Source organism: Fukomys damarensis, unplaced genomic scaffold, assembly GCF_012274545.1.
Source record: "Fukomys damarensis isolate Sample0158 unplaced genomic scaffold, DMR_v1.0_HiC HiC_scaffold_2, whole genome shotgun sequence".
Lineage (NCBI taxonomy): Eukaryota > Metazoa > Chordata > Mammalia > Rodentia > Bathyergidae > Fukomys > Fukomys damarensis.
The window spans coordinates 6694427-6700521 of NW_022900914.1; the positions used below are offsets into that span (position 1 = coordinate 6694427).

Below are 6095 nucleotides of genomic sequence, written 5' to 3' on the forward strand. Positions count from 1 at the left end.
TGAATCACTCAGCCTCTCTGAGCTGCTCCGGTCTCATTCAAAGCCCTGGTGCACAGAGGTCTGAGAAAACCTGACTGCCGCTGAGGTCTTCAGCACAAACCCAAGTTCACAGATCTTCTGCAGGGAGGCTGGTGGGCTTCGGGGGACAGGTGTGGAGCTCGTCTCCGGAAAGGGCCCTGAAGTCCTTGGCACTAAAGAGGACAGGGTGGCCCAGGAGGTGGGGAACAGTCCCAGTCCCCTGCTTCTCCCCGACACACACACACACACACACACACACACACACACACACACACACACACACACACACACACACAAGCCTGCTTTCACTGAGCCTCTCCCATTCCAGGCACAGCGGGGCCCCTTCCGGCCTTCAGTTTGACCCCAAGGGCAAAGAGGAATCAATTTGTGCAGGGAACTGGAATGAAAGATTTCAATTGACCTCTGAATGGGGTTTTAATTTGCTTTATTACAGCCAAAGGGGCCTCGTGAAGAGACCCTTGAGACTGCTTTTATCCGCTAATGCACGGCATTAGTGCAGCAGCCACAGCCCCGATGGTCTGGATGTGGGCAGAGCAGAAGGGGAAGGCTCAGGGCTGAGCCAGGGCGCAGGCCTCCCTGTGGAATTGGCCTTCAGTACCCTCGGGGCCAAAGCAGAGTCCCAGTGGAGGGAGAAGAGGGCGAGAGGCCCGGGCTCCAACCCTGGCTCCGATGCCCACGGGCCTTGGCACTGGGCCAGGCACCACCCCTGTGAGCTGGGCACAGGTGATCTGTGGCCGGGCACCTTCCAGGGCTGCCCAGTCTGAAACGGCTCTGTGGTGGGAGCAGTGATCACAGGGAACGTGGCCCTGTGGGCACAGCAGAGCCCTCCGACCTCCGTCTTTCCAGTGTCTTCTCACCGGGCCTGCTCCGGGCTCCAGTTCTCTGCTCCGCCCTGTCCAACTGCAAAGAAAGCCAGTGGGGCCCTTGACTACCAGGGCCCCTCGTGCAGGCAGCCACCTCCAGGGCCAGCGGGCTTGGGACGGCCAGCTGCCCACGGAGCTCCTGAGAGGTGTCCCTGCCCGGGCCCACTCGGCGCAATGCTCCCACCCCAGGCAGCGTCCTTGGGCTCTGTCCTCATCGGAAACGCCCAGTTCTCAGGCTTCCTGGCTGAGCTGGGTGCTGCCTTGGAGAGCTGCGTGTGTTCTTTCAGAGTCACGACCTTGTCCAGCCACTTTTTCAGACTGGAGGTGACCAGAGCGGACTTCCTGGAGGCCGGGTGTTCGCAGAGGGCTTTGTGGACATCACAGGCTCTCCCGGATGACGTCCTGCAGCCCTTGTTCCAGATGGAGCCCGGGTGCCAGCGACTGCCGTTCTGACTCAGTGGCGAGCACAATGGTCCTTTGGCGGAGGAGATGCCTTTGTGGGGTCTCGGTGTGACTGCCGCTTTTCCAGAAGGATGCAGCATTCTCCAGGGCGCTGGAGGCAGGGAGAGTGGCGCGGTGGCCAGGAAGGACACTGGCAATGCACATCCATTAGTGCACCTGGAAGCCACCGACTGTCCTCCTGCCTGACCCAACAATGGGCTCTAAGTGGCCTTTTACGGGCACTCAATGCTGTTCTCAGCCCTGCCCGCTGCGCGCGGTCTTCTGTTTTCACGTCTGCTGCTCAAAGGAACAGAGCAGCCAGGACCGAGGACCGAGCAGCCTGCCTGAGGGCCGCAGCGGGAGTCCTGCCACCCCAGAGAGCAGCCTGGGCCCAGGGCGGTGCAGGGTGACCTGTTCCCAAGCAGCTGCAGCCCCCAGGGCCCTGTGTGCACACACACATGACAACGGGGTGCGGGCTTGGCTTGTGCCTAACAAACTGCCAGAACCTTCCTGGGCAGTTGAGGGAGAGTCCTTCCCAGCGTCCCCTGGGCAGCTGTCCTTGGTTCTGGGGTGAGCTGGGCCCAAGCCTTTGACAGAGCCCGGGAAGCCCAGTTTGACTTCAGAGTCACATTGGAAAATCTATCGATTACGGCCGGGCATGGTGGTGCTCACCTGTGATCCCAGCACGTGGAAGCTGAGGCAAGAGGATCATCGCCACAGCCCTCCTTAATTTTTATTTTGAGACAGCATCTCGCTAAGTTGCCTATGCTGGTCTTGAACTCACAACCTTTTGCTTCAGCCTCCTGAGAAGCTGAGATTACAAGTGTGTGCCACCATGCCCAGCTGCAGCAACGTTATTTATAATAACCAGAAAGTAGAAATAACTCAAATACCCATGTATCAGCAGTGAAAAGAAGTGAAGTACTGATACAGGCTACAACACGGATGAACTTGGAGAACATGAAGGTAGGGCTGAGGATTTAGTTCAGTGGCACTGCGCCTGCCTCATAAATGAAAGGTCCCGTGTTTGAGCCCCGTATGGGGGGGGGATGCTAATTGGAAGATGCTAGGTACAAAAGGCCACATATTGTGGCTCTTTTTTTATTTTTATTTTTTTAGATAGCTTCTCACTATGTAGCTCAGGCCGGCCTCAAACCCAGCAATCCTCCTGCCTCAGCTTCCTGAGTGTTGGGATTGCAGGAAGGCACCACCACGCCTGGCCGTATGACTCCATTCATATGAAATGGCTGAAATGGGCAAAGCCACAGACAGAAAATAGATGAGTGGTTTCCAGGGCTTGGAGTGTGACCACAGGAAATGGTGAGGCCCACTTTCGGGAGTAATGAAAACCCCTAAAGTTGATCGCTGGTAGCTGCATATCCCTGTGCAAAAACTACAGCCACTGCAAGTGCGATTTATACAGGTGAATTGCATGGCGTACAAATTATATCTCAATGAAGCTTATTTTAAAAGCTGTAATAGTGGGGCACAGTGGGCAGATGGTGCCATGCTCGTAAATGGAGTACTACTCACCAACACCAGCCACTGACGTGTGCCAGGCCACACTCACACGTGCCACTAACACGGAAGGAGAAACAGCAGCACCCTTGCCCTCCAGAAAGTGCGCCCTTCACGCCATCTCACGTCCAGACCATGCTCAGGAGAATCCCCCATGATGAATGTGATCATTATGTTTATCTAGAGGGAACCGATAAAATTCCTTTAAAACAACGACAACAAAAAAGCAAGTGTCAGCTGGGGTGTGGTAAAAATGGAACCTCATACACACTCAGTAGATCTGTCAAGTGGTCTGGGCTGGGAAAATAGTTTCTTAAAAATGTAAACATGCTTTTATCATATGACCTGGTATTGATTCCTAGGCATTTATCTGAGAGAAATGAAACCGCCTGCTCACAAAAAGTCTTGTACAGTACAAGAATTTTTTCAATTTTAATTTTTTTGCAGTACATAATGATTGTAATATAGGAATGTTTATAGCAACTCTATTCATAATAGTTATCTGGAAACATGCCTGTCAACACATGAATAGATAAGATGTAGCATAGTAAAAAAACATTTAAAAGATGATGTGGTGTACTTATATAACAAGTGCTACTCAACAGTAAGAAGAAATAAATTACTGTATCAGGGCATGGTCATGCAGGCCTACAATCCCAGCCCTGGGGAGGCTGAAGCAGGAGGGTCTCAAGTTCAAGGCTAGTCGAGGCCATGTAGAGATTCTGTCTCAGAAAAAGAAAAACAACAAAATTAGAGAGAAAGAGAAAGGAACAAGCTGCTGATGATAAAATGCCACGATGCAGATAAATCTCAAAAACTTGACATTGAGTGAGAGAAGTCAGGAGAGGTCTGCTGCATGGTCCCATGATTCATTGTGGTGAAGAAAATGAAGTCAGAAGTCTCCCCAGGAGAGTGAGAGGGTGGACTGGGAGGAGACACGGGGAACCTTCTGGGGTCGCAGAGGTGTTCTCACCCTGACAGCAGTGCAGTGCGCACGGGACAGTTATGCTGCCTACACTCGCTGTGGTAAATGACACCCGAATTTTACAGGTGCAAATGGCTAGTGTGGTGCCTTCCAGAGCTGCGAATTCTGCCCAGCCACCCTGGCAGGACCAGGCCCCTGTGGCCTGGTGATGTCCCCACAGCAGCTGGCAGCCTGGCCTCGGCCTCCAGGATGCTGGCCTGAGGCAGGCAGCAGAGAGGGAGCAAGGGGCAGCGAGACCCAGGTCCTCTGCTTCCCTGACAAAGCCGGCCTGCGAGGGAGGGGACGGGGAGGAGGCCCGGACAAAGGGCAGGCACGTCTCTAGCTTCTCCCTGCTTCTAGAAGGCCTGTGCACCTGAGCGGGGAGCAGCTTGCCAGGCCCGGCTGAAAAGCAGATTCCCTGATGGAACTGGTGCGAGCAGGGCTCGGGAGGGGCCAGCTTTCAGGAGGCATGGAGTGGAGCCATTTGCCATTGTGCCCGTGGCCTTCAGCCCACGGCACTCAGGAGAAGTGGGCAGAAACAAAGGCCCGCAGCCCGATGACTCTGGGTGCTCAGATGTTTCAGATGCTGATGACGGCCAGGGCTGGGTAATGGCTTGGAACGGCACTGGGGTGAAAAGTAGCTGCCGCAGGAAGGGGACTGTCCGACAGCCACTGTCCTCACAGCCACTGCCCCCACGGCCACTGCCCCCATGGCCACTGTCCCACAGCCACTGTCCTCCTGACCACTGCCCCCACGGCCACTGCCCTCACAGCCACTGCCCCCACAGCCACTGTCCTCCCGGCCACTGCCCCCCCGGCCACTGTCCCCAAGGCCACTGCCCCCACAGCCAGCCTCCATGCCTCCCACCACCTGAAGTGACGGCCACAGGTGCCACGCTCACCATGGCTGGCCCTGAGGTCAAGCGAGTAGGTTCGTCCACGCAGTGGGAAAGCCCAGCGGGTTCTGGCACTGTCTGTCATCAACACTGTGCAAGGCACACAGAGGACAGGGTCTGGCACGTTCAGCATTTGTCCAAAGAAGGAAGGGACACGCGGCCAGAGACAAAAGCCGTGTTAAACAGCAAAAGGAGGATGCCGTGGCAGTGGGTGGCAGAGGACTGGCCTGGAGTTGGCAAGTCCTGGGCTCAATGAGAGACAGAGACAGACAGAACTGCAGATCTAGCACTGCTGATCAGGAAGCCAGCCTCAGAAAGTTGCTGAGGAGAAAAACAAAGTTAATTTTTTCCATATGAGGGATTGAACCCACTACTCAACTACACTCCCAGCCCCCTTTTCATTTTTTATTATTTATTTGTTTATTCATTTATTTATTTTGTACCAGGGATCAAACTCAGGACCTTGCGCTTGTGAGTTGTCAGCAGTGAGCTAAATCCCGGCCCCTCATTTTTTATTCTGAGATGGGGTCTTGCTAAATTACTAAATTGCCCAGGCTTAGTCCAAACTTCTGATCCTCCTGCCTCAGTCTTCTAGAGTGCTGGGATTACAGGCGTGGGACTCCATACCCCACACCTGGCAGCCCACTAAGTTTTCTTTTTAGGGAATGTGGAGATGGCCCCCTGGCCCATGTTACCCTGAAGGGGCTGAATTTGGGGGCATTGGCAGCAACAGTAACCCAAACAGCGATGATAGGAAACATTCCACCTTGGTACTGTTTCTTTTCTTTTTTCTTTTGAAGAAAGGCTGGGGGTAGCACCTAGGGCACCCTGCCACTGGACTACATCCCCAGTCCTTTTCCATTACTTGTTTTGAGACAGAATCTCAGTGCATTGCCCACGCGGGACTCAGACATGTGATCCTCCTGCTTCAGCCTCCCACAGTGCTGGAATTAGAGGCATGCACCACCACACCCAGCCGGTAGCCGTAGCTTCTACGAGCTGAACCCACTTCCGCTGGAGAGCCGTCCTACAGCTTTCCAAGTCACCTACAGGTGGCAACCTACGTCTCCACTGCTCATTTACTCAAGAAACACGGATTTTGGACCGGCCTCGCGCCAGTCAGAACCGCCCGAGCGCCAGGAACACGCGTGGAAACCGGAGGCTTTGCATTTCGTGTTCCAGTGAAAAGAGGCAGACATTTAAGTAAGTAAACAACCAAATAAATGCATAATTACGAACTGTGCTAAGTACCATTCCGGGGTGGGGGGGCTCCTAGGAGTCTGAAATGGGCGACATTGGATAATTATCAGAATTATAATACTAGTAACAGACTTTGCGGGGACTGGAACAAGCAGTTACAGCTCGGGGGGGGGG

General features: G+C 54.1%; 1 long non-coding RNA gene across 1 annotated transcript in view; it reads right to left on the bottom strand.

The window, feature by feature from the left end:
* Positions 1–2521: 2521 nt before the first annotated feature.
* Positions 2522–6095, bottom strand: part of LOC104848720 — a 4851-nt gene continuing 1277 nt past the window's right edge. Inside the window, exons 2-3 of the long non-coding RNA XR_776504.2 lie at positions 4728–5042; positions 2522–3583 (exon numbers count right to left, since the gene is read on the bottom strand). This is a non-coding gene — a long non-coding RNA (uncharacterized LOC104848720). The remainder of the gene's footprint in view (positions 3584–4727; positions 5043–6095) is intronic.